General features: G+C 45.8%; 1 protein-coding gene across 2 annotated transcripts in view; it reads right to left on the bottom strand.

Moving 5' to 3' along the window:
* LOC142573180 (riboflavin transporter 2-like) overlaps nucleotides 1-14,367 on the bottom strand; it is a 98,578-nt gene extending 84,211 nt beyond the window's left edge. For both annotated transcript variants that reach the window (XM_075682751.1, XM_075682753.1), the window contains exon 1: nucleotides 14,115-14,367. The gene's annotated coding sequence lies outside the window, so the exon portion shown is untranslated. The remainder of the gene's footprint in view (nucleotides 1-14,114) is intronic.
* Between the last annotated feature and the right edge of the window lie 5,213 nt (nucleotides 14,368-19,580).

The following is a 19,580-nucleotide window of genomic DNA, read 5'->3' as shown; positions in this document are numbered from 1 at the left end:
ACGACGAGCGCTAACTCGCAAGTAAATTTTTATTGAAGCGAAGGACACACACACACACACACACACACACACACACACACACACACACACATATATATATATATATATATATATATATATATATATATATATATATATATATATATATATATTATCAAATGTGCCTTTAGGCCTTGCGACCAATGTGCTCCCAAGATTTATGAGGAATTAGTCATTGCAGAGCTGTAAGGACATGACAATCCTAGGATGATTATGTTCTCGAGGCTTTTTTTCCCCACTATCCATCTTTTGAAACGTGTATACTGTAGTCATGAAAACAAAAATGCTACAACTGGCGTGTGGTAAGTTTTGCGTCTTATTTCCTAGCAGCTCAGTGAAACGAGCCACGATGACAAATTCAAATGATGTTACCTCATCAGACATTCAAATTTCTTAAACACTCACACAACGAGATAGGCATTAGAGTGAGCATCACTTAAATACATTACACTGGTTTAAAGTTATTGCACCGCTTTGTGCCAGGTAAAAATGTTGGAAACACCAAAAATGTTCAGATTCTACGGCCGACCGTGAAAAGTAAATAAAAACATTATTAAGCTTCCTTAAAGGGGTTCAGAAGCTTTACAAGTAGCAGTCTTTGTGATGGACACGCTGATAGATGAGCAGCCATTCCACTGAGACGAGAATGTTGAGGGCTTCGCATGGCAGTCTGCCAGACACTGAAGAGTAGTTCTTGGTCCACATGAAGGAGGTTGCTTGCCTACACGTCTGGGCCACCATACTGAATGCATGGTGTTATCGGAACTTTTTCTCCCTGCGTTGTGGTAAAGAAAGCATGGTTAAATTTAGACGATATCTAATATGCAAAAAAGAGGCGAGGCGTGCAAACAGGACACAAGAGTAGAGAAGTGGACGACACGAAGGCGAAAAACACGAAAAATTCCATGAAATTGTTTTAATATATAAAATTTTTGTACTATGTGTCATTCATTATGAGGGTTCATAACTGCAACATATTTTATATATAAGCAGGTCGAATTATCACCTTGTTCAGCTTGTACAAGGTCGTTTGAGGCAAGAAATCGAGTTTCGCAAAGGAAAGCTCAGCATTCTTGAATAAAAAAAGAACACCTCAGATGACATGCATTCCTGTGAGTGGAAATTGCACAGTCCAAGAAAAACAAATTAAAACTGGCGCACCAATACTGAAAAAAATGAGCACCTGCTACTGCAAAAAGCTACAAAAATTGAGAACATTAAAGAGCAAATACAGTTGTCACTTTGTATTGATCAAGTACAGCAGAAATGGAAATAAATCAGTGATAATGTGTCTCTTGGCTTTGAATGCAAGAAACGTAAAAACAGGAACTTGCAGCCACGCCACTTTGAATTTCCCGCGTTTCCAACACCTCACAAGTTTGGCATCGTCCGGTACTCGGGGATAGTAATCGCTTAACGTTAAGATGAACGAGCGTCGGCATAAATTAATAGGATACTTAACCGGGCAATATTTGCGCATAAAACAACTCACGTAGCGAAGCTACTGTCAAATACCCGATTACGCATCTGCGGGCGTTTGGGCGAACTATTCAAAAAGGAATGCGAGTTTCACTTGTTTCACGCCTACTAAGCTAAGCTAGAATTTGAGTTGCCTACTAAACTATACTGGATATTTACGCTCCGAATAAAACGCTGGAAATTTTGTTACGTCACATTGCATACGTATGAAAGTGAGAAAATTGCTTTTAGTGTATTCTGCCCAGGCGGCATGTAGCAGCTACCACTCTCATGCAGCAATAGCATGAAAGTGGAACTCGCGGCAAGGAAAAGAAACAGATACAGCGCAAACGTTATGCCTCTTGTAGTTAGAACTAAGCACGATCAAGACAGTTTTCTAGCCTTCATAACGACATGAACACGACCAAACATCGTGCGAAACAACTGTCTGCTCTCGAAAATTATTACCGCTTCCATTTACATATCTGTCGCTGCCACAAGCAAAAGTCAATGGGCTAATGCGCTAGCTGTCCACAAGCCGTAGGTTAGACTGACAGCAACATATTACGGTAACATAAAACAATTTCCACGCTGACTTAGCACCCGCGGTGTGCGCTAAGTGCCGCAGTTCTCGTTTGCCGCTCGACATTCACACCATGATGACGGGCACTGCATCTTTCACGTGAAATATTGCACGCTTTGCACCAGAGTTCAATAGGAGGGCGAAACGCATTTGCACGTACCTGAAATCCGCACGCCGGAAACCCGATGACACTTCCGTACCCCATACAGCCGCTTCACTTGGACGGGAGGCACTTCTATGAAACATTTCACATGCGACATGTCTCACACCGATTAAGCGAACATGAGAAAGTGACCCAGGCCGCATTGCGACGCCGTCCAGCCATGCATCCACTGATGAGCTGTGTGCGCGGACTTGCAGATAAAACCATACAAAACGTTACGCACGAGAAGATGACGGCTCTTGTTGCGGAGACGAAGCAGTGGTGTAGCCGTGTAGCGGTGAACCCATGTTGACAACTGTTGGTTCCGACGTTATGCCGGTGGTGGTGGCTTTAGTGGCGTGTGTTGCGGCTGCCTAATCTTTTATTTCTTTTTTCCAAACAGTATGGTTAAGATCAGTTCTTTGTTTACGTTTTTTCTGTGTCCCTTGGAATTTTTTTTGTCTTTTTATGCGATTAAACGGTAAATTATGGCCTCGTAGATTCGCGTGCGCCAGCTTCGCCTAGAAATCTCGGAGGCCATGGGAAAATGCCTAAGCATTTAAGCATACGCCGTTCTTGTCGTTGTTAACGTTTCATCATCGTTTCTTCAACTGAGATACAGGCGTAGTGTCCCTTTTCCCGGGGGCGACCAAGACGGCATCGCTCAGCAGAGGGGGGGGGGGGGAGTGACCCCCCTGCTGTCGGCGGTGACCCAGAGTTGACAATGCATGTAAGAGGGGTGCGAAGCTTTTCTTTTTGTGAGAGTCTTGCCCAGCTCCCAAAGTTCTCCTCAAGCTGAGACTCGCTGATGGCTGCATTTGGTTTTTTTTTTATTGTCGCATGCCCTCGAACCGCCATGAATCCTACTGTGTAATGGCATTAGAGCAGTATTCACGTCCAAATGGAAATGCAGCCGGTAATTGAGCTGCCTAAGGTTTGTGGCCTGGTGGCAGCTCCCCACCCTTTCCCCGTTTCCGTTTACAAGTTAGGGGGAGGGGTCTAAAGCAATCTGACACCCCCCTCCCCACAGAGTGAGGGGGGGGGGTCCCCGTTGACCGTGGAGGGGGAAGGAGCGGGGCCATTGCCATAGTAGCAAAAAATTTACTGTTAGTGAGCGTTACAAGTGCTCTGCGTGCCCCCCTTGGCTACGCCATTATTCCCCCCCCCCCCCCTCCCCGCAATCGACGCCGATCGAGCTATCAGAACGTGCATGACGCGCATGCATAGCATAACATGAATGACATGCCGCGAAGTTGGCATGGATGTCGTGACATCATCGTCATCATCAGCCTATTTTGATGTCCATCGCAGGACGAAAGCTTCTCCAGCTATCTCCAATACCCCTGTCTTGTGCTAACTGGTTCCACGTGTCTTCAAGTTTCCTAATTTCATCACGTCCTCCTTATTTTCTGCCGTCCTCGTCTGTGCTTCCCTTCCCTTGGCACCCATTCTGCAACTCCAATAGACCAGCAGTTATCTCTTACCCTATCCCTTACACATTGCAATATCTGCCCAGCACGACTTCTTCCTCTTGATGTCAACCAGAATATCAGCTATCCCCGTTCGCTCTCTAATCCACATCGCTGTCTCACAGTCTATTATCGTCATGCCTAATATTTTTCATTCCGTCGCTCTATGCGCGGTCCTCAACGTCTTCCCAAGCTTTTTTGGTAACTTCCAAGTTTTGGCCCCATACGTTAGTAACGGTAAAAAGCAATGATCCATGGTCATGATTTAGTAATGCCTGCCGTAAGCTCTCCAGCAAATGTTTTATTTTGTTAATTTCCTTGATCAGAGGGCCCTGCGAGTAAATGACCTCAATAAACGAATTTCTGCGCAGGTTCTACAGGCTGACTGCCGACCATGACATTTCGTCCTCTCGCCAGGTTGTGGAATATTACTTTTCTCTTCTGTATACTAACTTTGAATCAGACTTTTACACTTTCTGAGCGAAGGTCCTCAAACCTTTGCTGCAAATAGTCTGCAGCCTTGCTGAGTATGCTAATGTCATCTACAAACCGTAAGTTGGTGAGCTATTTACCGTTAGCCATCACTCCTAACCATTCCCAGTCTAACTGGTTGCACACCTTTAAGTATTCAGCGATAGCATTGTAAATATTTCGCCATTGATCATGCGAAGCCTTTTTGAAGATATCTGGCTATGCAAAGTCGGCGCGTTAGTGTCATCCGTTCGATATCAACATTCGTGGGAAACTTATTTTTGGCCACTGTTCGGAGTCAGTGCGCTGCTGCCTACATGTCCCGATCTAATCATTGCAGCTACCTGATTCAAGCGCAGGTAGCGCGCATTTCATGTATAGCCAATATCAACGCCTTAACTGGCAATGTTCGTTTATCATATACTGTAAGCTTGTTCACTTACTCCCTTATAATTAGGGTGTAAATTAGATAGACGGGGGTGTTCCAAGAGTGTTTTCTTATTGAACAGCCTTTCCCGTTAAAAAGGGTGTTTCAAGGGTGTTTACAAGGGTGAAAAGATAAGTACACCCGCATTACACCCATAAGGGTGTGAAAATTTTGAGAGTGTACGGGGTGTGGGAACTTAGTCAAGCGTCAATCGCTTTTATTCCCATCCCCTCCATCAATGTAATGGTGATGGAAATAAACCATTATATTATTATTATTATTATTAAAATTAGGCACTAGGAGGCACATGAAGACCACCTGTGCAAATAAATTATGTGGCCAGGGGGACACAAGGTGAGATGGTAATTATCGCTGGCAGCATCCCAATGAACAAAATTTTAATAATTAACTTTGTGTTGACTGCAGTAAGTAGGTATATCTGTATTGAAAAGTTAGAGGGAGCCGTGTTTCTATACAGTATGAGTTCTAAGAATTCTTATAGTGTGTCTGTGCTCCGAGGTATCCGACTCCAAACTTTATTTCTCGTTCACATCATTACGCATGCAAGCTAGTTAGGATCGGCGCAAAGATCCTCTTTTGTGTGCCAGCTCCTCTGGCTGTTGCGTGTGGCGTTTAATCTGATAACAAGGCGATGTGGCGTTTAATGATAACATTGTCAAAGATGATAACTGTCCCCCTTCCCCCTCTCTGCTGGCGAAATAAAAAAAAAATATTGAAGATCCCGGAACCGCTGTCGTGACACGTGACCGCGCAGCCTGTAACGGTGGCGGCAACTACCACGTCGAGATAATGGCGCGAGTGAAGAAGCCGGAGGGCAGTGCGCGTGCGTAATGGTGACTAGTCGAGTGGGCATGGTCCTTGCCTGGGCTACGCAAATAAAGGGACAGCTAATTTCCAATTATTGTAAGTTTTACTGAAATCAAGAGCCACAACAGCAAGGCGCACCGCGCTGCCATATTTTGATTTCGCCAGCCGAGGGGGAAAGGGGGACAGGTATCATCTTTGCCTATGCCTGCGCCCTGTTGTACTCGCATCATCATCATCATCATCATCATCGTCGTCGTCGTCGTCGTCATCATCATCATCAGCCTGGTTACGCCCACTGTAGGGCAAAGGCCTCTCGCATACTTCTCCAACAACCCCGGTCATGTACTAATTGTGGCCATGTCGACCCTGCAAACTTCTTAATCTCATACGCCCACCTAACCTTCTGCCGCACCCTGCTACGCTTCCCTTCCCTTGGAATCCAGTCCGTAACCCTTAATGACCATCGGTTGTCCTTGCGCCGATCCTTATTCTCTTGCATGCGTAATCATGCGATCGATAATTAAAATAGGGAGTCGGATATCTCGGAGGACAGGCATGCTAGAATTCCTCCAAGTGAAACTGTGTAGAAATGCGACTGCCTCTAACTTTTGAATAAAAACATACACACTGACTGCAGTCAATAGAAAGTTAATTATTCAATTTTAGTTAATTGCGCTGCTCACATCGATAATTGTCATTTCAATTCGTGTCACCATAGCCACTTAACTTATTTGCACAGGTCGTCTTCGCGTGCCTCCCAGTGCCTAATTTTAAGAATAGCATAAAGCTTAATTTTGAACACCCGGTAAATCCTTCGAACTGCTCGAGGGAGGATTTGAGAAATTAACTGGAGCGCGTACCTTGAACTGATATAAAGAAAGTGGTCCTTGTCTTAGGATGCGAGCTTATCCAGACGCAAGTTCACTGCTGGTCGGCTTCAATTTCGCCCATTTGAACATTTTCCCAAAATTGAATAATTAAAAAGTAATTAGTGACTCGCTTAAATTACAAACATTTAAATAAGGTGTCGCGTGTACGTAATTGATATCTCCGTGATCCTGCTGATTGAGCTGTTTGCTGGATGCAAGTTTTGAAAGGAACCTCTTTGAAATTAAGAACTCACGGTATCTTGAATCATTGATTAGATAATAATACATACGCTAGATAATCACAACATTTTTGAGATTATTATTTGAAACAAGCTGAGGAGAGAAAACATTTCTTTGTGGTTGCTATTTAGAGAAGCGACAAAGTATAATGGAGGAACGCTGAACTTCAAGGGCATGCCAACGCGAAGGAAGCAGGAAGCGACAGCACAACGAACTCACTTCGAAGATGCGGAGACCAGCGAATAAGAAAATCTCTCGGAACAACACAAGAAGGCACTCGACAGATGTCAGCGTATCATTAGCGAGGGATCATAGGACTGTGAGAAAAATAAAATAAAACTAAGTGGTCAGTTCGTGTGGCATTCACACCAACAGCAATAGCTGTTTGCCAAGCAGGGTCACCGACAGAGTGCACGCAAGCTTTCTTCATACGTGCGCGCGTGATGAAGATATTCCTGTGCGTTTACTATGTAATGACTTCGGAATATTCCGATGAAAGCAGCAAGTACCTGAACGCATAATACACACTCTGTGGAAGAAAAGCTCTGGCGATGGTGATCCAATTAGATTATTTTCAGGGTGTCCGAATCAGACAGACATATGGGTGAGGGGGACGAAGCACCGAATGTTTGCCGGAGGTTTGCAGTTTAACGCCTAGAGCCACTGAAATAGCCCGCCCCTCATTAGTATTAGGCTTCCGTTAATATCCGTAGAAGTCAATCACCTGCATTTACTGTGAAGCACACGTATCGCTGTAATGATGGAGAAACGCTGACGACGACACGCTGCAGTTTTTCAGCGCCTATGGCGTTCTGGCGCTCAGCGCCAGGTCACCCCCCAGCGCGGCGAGCGCATTCCGACAAGGCTGCGTCTAGAATCGGGCTCGCATTGGCGGAACTAGCCCATTGCGTCGTTTCTCACATAATCCGCCTGTTGCTGACGGCACCTAAAACCCATCATTCAAAAAGTAATGAGATCTAAGGCGCGTATACATTGTTGCGGTAACAGATTTACTTCAGCATTTTGGCCGCACGACACCAGTCTAGCTTTAAAAGCACACCAGTCTAGCTTTAAAGAGCCTAGTGCAGACAGTGGCTGCTGACACCGCTATATAGTAGAAGGCTGGAACAAAGCGAATAGTAGAGACAATGGCAAAGTCGCATACCCATCTAACGAATGCAGGTGAAAGATATACATTTAGGCTCGAGGCAAAGGCTAGTGCCGCAAAGGTAATGCAGCAACGGTATATGCGGCTGGACTGTAATGTGGATATCCATGCGGTTGCCAAGCTCAGGCGTTCCTTTATGCTTAGCACAGTCTGGTTTTCTAACTAACCTCTTCTATGTTAGGCTTTGGCGCTGCAGCGGTTCGTTTCTCAGTCTTCTGGCAATGATTTGACCTCACTGATGTCAGCACGATTTTTTCTGGCAGGCAAAGAGGGATCTTTTATTGCTAAGAACCTTGGTTCCCCGAGGTTCATTGCTGAATAAATCTTTTTACTGCGACGCTGTTATGGCTAGCCAATTCGTCTGTCCGTCCATCTGTCGGTCGCCTGTATGCCGAAAACTCCTCCGGCGCAACCCTATGCACATGCAAAGAAAAATAAAGAAAGGAGAAATAAAGGCACGCGATTAACTAACACTACCTAGATAGTACAAGGCCTGCTTACTCCGATCCATGACGTCACGCTACCTGGCCCGAAATTTCCATTGACAAGGCTGGCGTACAAACTGGGATACATAGCGCAAGAAAGACACAGGGACAAGCAGGAACACGGGACGAGCGCTCGTGTTCCTGCTTGTCCCTTTGTCTTTCTTGCGCTATGTATCCCAGTTTGTATTTATACCACCAACACGCCCAAGCTTTTTCCCTGCTAAAGGCTGTCGCGATGAAAGCGGCGACATCGAAATCAGTGTTGCCAACTCGAGAGCATCCCCATTATATTTTATGGCAGTGGGTAAGGTAACATGACGTCATTAATCGGAGTGAAAAATCCTGGTGTTGGAGTAGCTGCGCCAGTAATGACGTCGTTGCTCTGCCTCGCAGCCGGGCGCGTGCGCCGCAGTTTCTCTCCGGCTCCGAAATCATCAGGCCCTGCGTCATACCTACTCCTGAGGAGCAGGCAGTTTTCTATCAGCAACGCCGCGAGCAGAACCGGGAACGAGCTCGTCTACGCCGTCCCGATGCTGCAGCCCGGACATAAGAACAGGCTCGTGCAGCCGAGCGCAAGCAGCAAATGCGCACCGAAGATCCCGGAGCCTACCAAGCCGTCGTTTAATGAACCCTTGGGATTAACTCAGTGATGAACATCGGAGCCGCACGTTTCAGCTTCGTTGGTTATTCATCTACGGAGTGCTTGGGCGGTGATATTTTTTTCGAGCGTTTTGACACGCACAGTGTCATTAAACTGCAAATAAAATGATTAAGTCACTATCATTTAAACTGATATTTAAATCAGTTGGTAGTGGCAGCTTCTGTGGGTTGTGTGCCCTTCTCTATGTACCTTGATTTTCTACAATAAATGATGTTCAGTATAACGGATCGATCTGCGCAAGAGCAGGCGCCTTTAAGAAGCTTATTATTAAGGAAATGGAATAATGTGCCACTAAAATAGAATGCAGTAATAACCTGAGTTGCTCACAGCACGTTTCTACAGTGGAACTGCTCAAATATTCACCATTGATTCTTGCCTAAATGATGAAACCAGAATTTAAAAAAATAAATGCAGGAACTCCTCTGGTATTTGTCTAAGTATACGTAAGCATTGCGCTATTTGCTCATATCCACGTAGCCCGATGTTATTATCAATGTTATCGGATTTGATCCGACCAGTATAAACGCTTATCAACTCTCATCGGTCGTTTGCTCACCATGTTCGATAGCGAACATGATAAGGCAGGTTTAATTAGGTTAAAGTACTTTACGGCACTGGAACTCATGGCCATTGGTGCTGAGGTGAAGTTAATGAGCCACAGTTAATTAACATGGAGTTAACTAAGGCACTCGAACCCTCGAATTTTCGTGGGAGTGGTACCTTTGGTGTTAATTAAGGTGAAGTAGGGTAAATTTAGCACAGGTGTTGCAAACCACTACTACATTTGCTGAGGAGGGTACGCAATGCTTTAGTGATGATTCGGATGCTTGTTCTGAGCTTCTTTATTGAAACGCATGTGTGTAGTATAGTGTCGCCCCCTGCCAGATCTCTGTGTTATCATACATTTATGTTTCGTAGTAGTTTAGCTAGATGGCGCGCCCCCCTTCTGTCATGTGACAAGCTGGGACCAATCAGGAGGTGCAATCTGGCGTGTGATCCTTTTTAGTAATAAACGGCCGCGAGCCGGCTCAGTCTTGGTTCCGGTTTTCATCAGGAGCAGTTAGCTCCGAGTCTCCTTCACTGCGTCGGCGCTCGCCGCGCGTTCGCTGGCCACGGGTCCCCACTTGCCTGCCACTGCCGACACAACAATGTGGATCTGTGGGTTGTATGGGTGATTTCTATGAATGTATGCACTTTTCGCTTCACTTTGCCGAGCGCTCGTAGCCTCAGCCTTACTTGGGTATGAGCCATTGCTTGAGGGGGTATAATGCATTTATTGTCCTTCGTGGACATTTCTAGTTGGGTAGGCATAGAAATGCTGACGCATTTAAAAACTGCCGTGTTTCCAACAAAGAATTTTGCATAGCGTAAACGCTTTCCCAATGAGAGGATGTGCTCCGAAAAGCCTACGCGATCAAAGCTCAACAACGGTCGTGTGAACGCCAGTGCCATCACAATCGCGTATTTTTCCTGAGCTTCCTGCACGAATTCAATACGAAATACTCCTCCATGACTGCTTGGTTACCATGCAATCGAATTTGACATTTTATTTTATGTCCATCGCAAGAAAAGGCTGTGTTTCAGATTTTACGAGATATGATTAGTGACTGACAGTAGTAATCTCTATTCCCAGACCCTTTCTAAAAACAGCCGGTTACCACGGTAACGGAACTGTCTGGGACACACAGATTAAAGTAATATCTGGATAAAGTTTATAGATTAATGTTGCGTAAACAACCTACCAGATATCCGCACTTCAGTGGAAAAAAAACAGAGACTGAAGCCAGACAAAGCGCAAGAGGAATTGTTGCTTAGGTTTAATAGAAACGTCGAAATATTAAGGGCGAGTGAAAGTGAACCAGAAGGTAGTTTGCTGCAGTTGTCTTTTCATGCTTTCATGAATTGTTTTCTTGTGTCGTTGTGACTAGCAAATAGTCGAGCCCCTCGGATTCCATTAGTCCTCCTCTCGCCCTATACGCTACAGGCGCTAAGAGAGAGGGCACAAAATGTTAGGAAGGCTTGGAGAACGTTCTTGCTGCAGTTATTGCATTTATCTCTACATTGAAAGATAATAAAGTTCAATAAGTTACTTTGAAGAAAGGGCCACGGCTGAGTTCTTATTTTTCTGCGTTAAGTAACCAGGCTTCTGCCACGATTTCATTCAGTGAGAACGTCCGTCTGAACGCGTCTCAGCGTGAAGCACAAATCTGTGCTGCAGCATGCAGCCGGAAGAGCAAATATTGGCGAAGTCATTCACGGCATTTTTTTTATATATGAACAGCTGCCACCACTCGTTATGTAACCTTTACTCGCGGCACCTTGCATTCTTTATTGCGGACTCACCACGAGTTTCTTGTTTCAGACTCTACGTCGATGCTTCTCAGCAACTGCTTTTTACAGGGCAACCTCACATCGGCCACTGCAAAGACGCAATCTTGAGCTTTATTATTGTGCTCGTGCGTTATGTTTCACTGGCATACTCGATTCCACGAGCTCTGAACAGTGCCCTCATGGTGGCGAGTCTCGATTCCAAAATCCACTCTGTGCGAATTGTAGCTCTAAGCCTCGAAAAAATCGAGAGCTTTCTGATTTTCCAATGAAACTAGGCTGTCCTGTCCTTGCTGTTAAAACTCGGGTCTACGTACTGCAATGAGGCACATTAAAACAGGAGTCATAACATTTGCGAGAACGAAATGGTATAGGTACACCCGTGAGCAAAAGTATGCGTACCAGGGATTAGGCAATAAAAATCATTTACTGCTCTTTCTTTGAATGCAACCAAGCCGTTTGCTCAGGGGTGTACATGTGTCCTCGAGCAAGCTACATGTAAGGCATAATATTGGCTTGCGTATAGTCACAACTGCAGAAAGTAGCTCACCACCTATAGCAGCATTCATGCAATGCTACTCATATTGAAAACACGTCGACGCATAAATTTTTAGTTTCCTTGTTAATATGTAGATGTAGTGCGCATGAGCATTCTACGCCACTGTAGCAAGAGGTATGGAAATCGATACCACGCACCTCCACCGAAACGCCACGGGGCAGAAGTAGTCAAGCGAAGCTGTATTTACAGCTATTTAGAAGTTGCAGCAATGCTGGATACACAAGATGGCTGCCCGAAATATCCGCACGCTCAGTTCTCTATATCGTCGCCATTGTTCACAGTCACACTATTCCCCACTGCTGCGTAAGAATATAGTTATCTAAATAATATGTTAGGTACCGACAGGTTCCTATCTTTGCTTGAATGACTGTTTCTTTTTCACACACCTTGCAGTGAACCTCCTACCCACCGTGGTTGCTTAGTGGCTATGGTGTTGGGCTGCTGAGCACGAGGGCACCGGATCGAGGCCCGGGCACGGCGGCCGAATTTCGATGGGGGTTTAGGTTTTCGATTTAGGTGCACGTTAAAGAAACCGAGGTGGTTCAAATTTCTGAAGTCCCCCACGGCTCATAATCAGATCGTTATTCGGGCGCGTGAAACCCCATAATTAAAATTTACAGTAAAACTCTGGCGCTTTACGAAGTTGTACATGATTAGGGCTTCGTTTTTTACAAAGAAGCTTGCTTTGCCTCTACCTTCGACATCTGTATTGCTGCTGCTGCTGTCGTCGTGTATATTGCTGCTGTCGTCTTGTATGCTGCGTCTTGGATTGGTTCAGAGCTTGTATATGCATGGCACGAGGGCGATAGCGAGGAAAGGCGACTCGAGAAGATTGTTTGGACCTTTCAATCGCGCTGCCACGATGCCTTTTGGAGTTCCTAGGCCATCGACACAGTAACCTTTTGACTGTGAGCCCCGCAGAAGCGTTGCAGAAACTGCTGCGTTTACCTCTTGTGCAACAGCCCGAAGGGGATGTAGACTTAACAATAGCGAGGGATTCGGGAGAGGAGGCAGAGAATGGGTAAAACCGATGGAGTCAAGAAATGTGTGAATAACAGCCTTGCCGTTATTCGCTCGAAGATGGCATACATGGGATGAGGGAGTCAACGTAATAAAGCAAGGAAACGCTACTATTAGAGACGGTAGCAGTTGTGGACAAACTGGATAAATGTAAGTTCAAGGTGCGGTACGGTACGTTTGTGTTATTTCTGGAAACTAAACACCGTGCAAGCTTATCAAGCGGGCAACTGACGTAGTCCGTGCGGACGCAAAGCCACATTGACGGACCGCAGCGCCTAGACGACACTGCGGGAACAGTCGCCCATCAATTCAAAACTTCTGCACCCGCTGTGGTAGTTTTGTGGTGATGGCGTTGCTGGATCTCGCGGGTTCGATTCCGACCGAATCAAACGCATTTCCATGTGGGCGAAACACAAGAACGCTTGCGTTCCCTGATTTAGGGGTACCGTGAAGAATCCGAGGTGACAAAGCACCATAATTAATTAACGTTTTCTACTTCTGCCACGATGCGTTGCGCCATGGAAGGCAATGACAGCGATAACATTCTGGCGGGCCATGAACAATGGTGCACAACAACTTCACAAGCAAGCACGTTTCGCTGTGTGTTCTGTGTACTGCGTTGACAACCACAAGTATGCACGCACGTAACGTTTAATATAAGCTCACCACTCTAATATCGCGCTAAACGCTGAGGAACTTAAGCACTCGCCGTAAACATGACTGCCAATTGTAGTCAATCAACAGAAACAGAACAGAAAGCTTCGCTTGCATCGATTCCCGCAATACGTGTGCGTGAGATTCGCTTAATGTTTTTATCACGAGTACCACTGCGAAAAACAAGTGGTGCAGAAGCTGATGCGCGAAGACATTAGGTTGAAAACAAGCGCATGTCTTGCGATCATAATTAACAGATCTTGAAGCGCACCCGCATGAACACAAAAAGATATCTGAAGAATCACTAGGATTGCGCCATCTTATTTTTCCTTCCGAAACCGAGTCTTGGTCCCGAGCTTGAGGTAGCCACAACCCAAAGTTCGATAAAGGTGCGCTCAGGCTGAAGGAATTTAGGCTTTGCAATTTCCCGTTTCCACAAACACTGTCTGATAAATTGCTATGTAATACAAGTATAACGTGCATTGCGCTAACTCCCACAAAAAACAATTTCCTGCGTTGCGACCGCAAGATAAATGAACGCCCACTGAAAGGCAGATTTATTGGTTCCTTTGAGCGCTATCTCAAAATTCTCGTCACCGTACGAGATACACACTGTGCGCCGTCAACTTATCGGTGTGATATCGGCTACCGACAGCATGTTATCACTCGAACCCTCGACACTGGAGCACGTTGTATTTCACTCAGACACTCACCGCGACGACGGGTCCACGTATACACTCACAGTGAGTAGAGCAGGCTGTCCTCTCCTGCTTTCGTACTGCGGGGCTATTTTCCTCTAGGGATGATGGCGGCCCTGATCGCTGTGAAGAAAGCGTGTACGCTCTCGCCACGTTCACCCCTGAACGCGCGGAATCAAAGAACAGCAGCCCGGAGCTGGTAAAGTCTGCGACCGCTTACGCTGAGGCTATTGCCGCCGTAAACGTGCTGCAACAGCCATATCGCTGAGCGGGCAGCTGAAGAAAGAATGCCAAATGGCCGACCGGCTTATCGTAGATAACCTTCTGACGCTGTTGCGTTACTTGCACACTCGAGAGAGAGACAAAAAGAGAGGAAAACTTTAATATGTGTTTAGTTCACTCGCTGCCGGTCGGCAGAGAGGAACGCGTTATCAGCGCTACGATGGCAAAGCATGTTGAAGACTGCTACGGTTCTGGCACTAGTGATAAAGGATTAGTTACATTTGCACACAGTAGCTCGTATAGAATAGCAGGGGTGTGCAAATATTCGGAACTATCGAATAACGAATCGACTAGTGTCTTATTCGATTCGGTTTTCGAATCGAATCATAACTATTTGTAAACGCGAATACTTCTCTAATACTTTTCGAATATGTTAAAATGTCAACTGCGTCCAAATAAATATAAAATTTCAGCAAAACTACGGAAAAATTTCACCCCCCATGGCATAGTATGAACATAAAACGTGAGAACTGGCATAGTGCAACAGGCTACGTCATTTAGGTAGCCTTACTTTACAGGCTGTACAGTGATCATTCGCGCTCTCTGAAAGAAACCTGTTCATGCGAAGGGACTACTTGTTTTTTCGTAACGCTTCACTTGTGCTTTTATTAAGCAATGCTTTGTCACGTAGTATGTAATGACACAAAATCGCCAATTTCAAAAATACTGGGATGTGAATAACGTTTTATAGTAGTTGTAATGACAGCTCATAATTGTTCGAAAAATGTTCGAGAACGATTCAATATTGACCCGTGCACTTGCTTATCTTTTTTGGTTGAGCACTTCTCGCCGTCTAACAAAGGTTATCGCTCAACTCGGGACGCGCCCGCATGTATCGGAAGTTTCTCGAATGTTATCGATGATTATGTTGTCACTGAAGCTTCTGTAATCTGATTGCATGTGCAACGCGAATTGCATAGAACCTTCTGACAGACGCGCGGGCACCATCGATTACTCTGGAACCTTCCATAGCTCGTGTATGAAAGCCGACGCGCTTGACCGGGAGGTCAGACTTCGATGAACGCCGACTCAATTCGCCGCTATCGTTGTGCTTTAAGTGTAGCCTGTTTTTGTGGGAACAGCTTCGTCCAATAAAGGTTAGTTTCGTCATTCACAGTATTGCTACTGTGTTCTTTACTGTCAATACTACGTGACAATATTCGATTCGATTTCGTTGGCTTATGCCACTATTCGATTCGTATTCAATCCCGTGCCAAAATTCACTATTCGCACACTCCTATCAAAATAGCAATTGAGAGAGCAACCATTAACCATTAAGAGTGTACAGGTCAGGTCTACAAGGAAATGGTGGTTGCGGTCCATATCTCCTGACGCTGTTTTCATTAATTTTTTTATTATACATACTTTCAAGGCCCTAAGGCCCTACAGAAAGGAGTGGTACATAACAAATCAAAGTAATCTGCAGACATTGGTATAAAGGTAAACGTTAAGCGATAGCGTGGTAGACTGCTGTTGTTGGTGAAGAGCTATCTGCGATCTGAATGATGGAAGCCGGAAGGTGTTTCCCGTCGACGCATGTGCAGGGTAAAAAGGAACCATGATACTTGTTCGGTCAGCAGGATGGGACGGTAATTTTATATCTGTGGTCAGAACGGGATGAAACCTAGAAAAGGGGGGTGATAAGTTTATTCTTGAGCGCGTGGTTAGAGTGATAAACCTTGTGGAATAGGCAAAGGCGAGCACATTTGCGGCGTAATGAGAGATCTGGCAGATTCAGGTTTTTTTTTCATACATCTTACACTGGAATGGTGGGTTTGAGCTACAACTAATAATCAGACGCCATAAATTATTACCGCAGAGCTCATACGCTGACTCCTGACAGTAATGTGATTAGAACTCGGGCAACGTAGCGAGACGCCATGTTTATGAAGTCAGGTTTATTAAACAGCTGTACTAGTCAGTCTGAGACTTTCCTTGCTTCGGCTGTGTGCGACATACTCCCGTACTGTCCCACTTTGCAATGACACCCGCTTGCCGATTTCGTCCATGATAAGGACCGCATGAAAGGAGCTATATTACGTTGAAACAAGGACGACGATGGAATGACAAAGAAGGAATTTGGAAATTATTTCTGTGGTTTTACGTGCCAAAACCATGATGTGATTATGGGGCACGCCCAGGGCTTTTTTAACGTGCCCCCATGCACGGGACGCGGACCTCTTCGCATTTCGGCCTCATGGAACTGCGGCCGCCGCGGCCGGGATTTGATGCTGCGACGTCGCGCTTTGCAGCGGAACGCCATAGTTGCTAAGCCACCGCGGGGGATGCGAAGAAGAAATCACGTCGGAGGAACGAAATCAGGTGGTATTACGATAGTGGCATGACGACAGTCCGAAGAAATAATTCAAAGGATGACGATTGTATAAAGGCAAGAGCATGACGATGACGGTGACATGTGGACAACCGGATGATGACGAGCGTATGACGACAACCGGATGACGAAGCTGAAATGACGGCGATGCCACTAACACAACGGCCCAATATGGTGGTATTAAAACGGGTGCATGACGACGAAGAACTACGGCGATGACATCACAATGGTGGCCTAATCATGATTGAATGACGACTGCATGGTAACGGTAGAATGACGAACAAGAAATGATACCATTGGATTGGCGAAGGTGGTATGACGACGACGGCATGACAACAATAAGACGACGATACTCAGTTGATGACAATGGCTTCACGACAGCGTGGTGACGATGGCTTGACGACAGCGGTATCACGATGATGCAATCAAGAGACTCGGATGTCGAAGTTACAATGATGACGACTGGATAACCACGACGGCATCCTGACAGCGGTGTAAGAACGATTGAATTACGACGAATGTATGACGCTGATGCAGTAACGACGATGGCATGATAACGACATGAGGACAACAGGATGACGACGACTGTATGGGAACAATGGCGTCAGGATGACTGTCATGTACCTCTATGACTAGACATGACGAAAGTTGGATGACGAAACTGTAATCACGATGATGGCATGAATACAACGGAATTACGATAATGGTACGACAATGAAGGTGCAATAGTGACTTCCTGACATGATGGCATGACAAGGACATCATAATTATGATTACATGACGAGAGTATGATTACAACACAATGACAAAGAAAGATTAACGTCTATGTACTGACAAAGGCATTACGACGACGGCATGACGACAATGCGATGACGCAACTAAAGGTTTGAATAATAGTACAAGGACAGTAGAGGGGACTAAGAGAGAACAGAGCGCTAATAGAACTCTGTTCTCACTTCTGTCCCCTCTGCTGTTTTTGCGCTCTTATTGAGACTTTAAAGCGTGTTTCACCAACAGGCCCTATCCTACATTTTTAGCAACTGAAGAAATGCTAATGATAAAATGATAGCGGGCGATGATGACAGGAGGACGGCAGTGTGACCACGATGGCGCGATGACAACGGCATGACGAGCGTCTGATGACAAAGCTGGAATGACGATCTCGACTAAACGATAAACGACCACGACGGCATCATGACCCCGATCTTATTGGCCCAAGCAATTAGACAACGTGCACCACTGGGTCGGATTTGAAGGCATGACGACGACAGAATGGGGAGACTCAGGTGATGAAGCTGGAATGACATCGATTGAGGGGCCATGCCGGTATCAATATGGCAGTGTGATAACGAATGCATGACGACTCTGTGACGACTATGCCGTGACGGCGACGAAATGCGATTGTCGGATGAGAAAGCTGAAATTACAGTTATGCAATGACCGCGACGGCATCCCTACCACGAGCCCACACCCAGTGGCCAAAATTATTAGACAACTTCAGCCACTGGCTTTGGGAAGAAGGCAAGACAGCGTCGGCATGATGATAGTATGATAGGCGGAAGCTGGAATGACGACAATGGAAAGACCACAACTCATCACGGCAAGGAGCACATGCCTAGTAGTCCAAACAGGTAAAGGCAGAAAATTGGCTATATATATAGAGAGAGACAAATATAGATAGAGAGATGGGCTGGCGACAATGGGATGTCAATTCCTAAATATGTAGATGGTATAACGACACGGTGGTGACTATGACAGGATGAAAATGAGATGACGACTACACTGATAGGACGATGGCGTGGCGACGATGGTATGATGACAACCGGATGAAGAAGCGGGAATGACAACGACGGCCCAACTAAGACGGCATGTCGACGACCTGGTGACAACAGATGGAAGATAGCGTCTATGTAATGACGACGCAATGGCGACCATGGCATGACAACGGCATTTATCATCACGACTGTATGACGACGGAATGATTACGACAGAATAACGAACAAAGAATGACGTTGATAGATGAACTAAGGTGGTATGACGGCCACGCACAACGACAATGAGCTGAAGAAACTGAAGTGAAGTAATGATGATGGTACGATGACAACGGTATAACGACGGTGATGGCATGACGAGAGTCAGATGTCAAAGTTATAGTCATGGCGATGAAATGACCACGACAGCATTCCGACGACGACACGACGACGAATGCATGACGACTGTATGTTGACGATGCCGTGACGACGATGGTACAACTGCGTTAGGACAATGGGCTGACGACGAAAGCATGATGACTCTTGCGCAATAATGACTGCACCCCGAAGCCTTTATAACGATGACGGCGCGACGACAGCCGGATGACGTAGCTAAAAGTGACGCTGATGAAATGAACACGGGGGCACCACGACGATGCTCTGACGATGGAGCCACAATAGCGACTAACGATCACGGCATGACGAGGCCAGCATAATCAATATTGACTGGTAACGATATGAATGCAATACAGCGAAGAGGAAAAATTGTCGTCGATGGAACGACGAAGGCAGTATGCCGACGAACTGCATGAGCATACTGGTATGACGTTACTGTGCTGATGACAAAGCTGCAATGATGATTACGATACAATGACCACGACAACATCACGACCCGGAACACATGCCTAGTGGTAATAGCTTCAACCATTGGGCCCGGAATCGAAGGCGTGAGGACGACACCATGTGTGGTTCAGCGACACTGCGAATACATTGCAATAAATGATTGAATACGTTAATAGCCCGAAGAGAATGGTAAGGTTCAATAGATGGGCAAGGTAACAAGAGTTCAAAATCCCCAGTCAGCCTCAACAGTCTGCACGAGTACGTTTATCCAGG

Source organism: Dermacentor variabilis, chromosome 2 (assembly GCF_050947875.1).
Source record: "Dermacentor variabilis isolate Ectoservices chromosome 2, ASM5094787v1, whole genome shotgun sequence".
NCBI lineage: Eukaryota > Metazoa > Arthropoda > Arachnida > Ixodida > Ixodidae > Dermacentor > Dermacentor variabilis.
The sequence above is the reverse complement of the archived record's forward strand: the minus strand, read 5'-3'. Positions and strand labels throughout refer to the sequence as shown.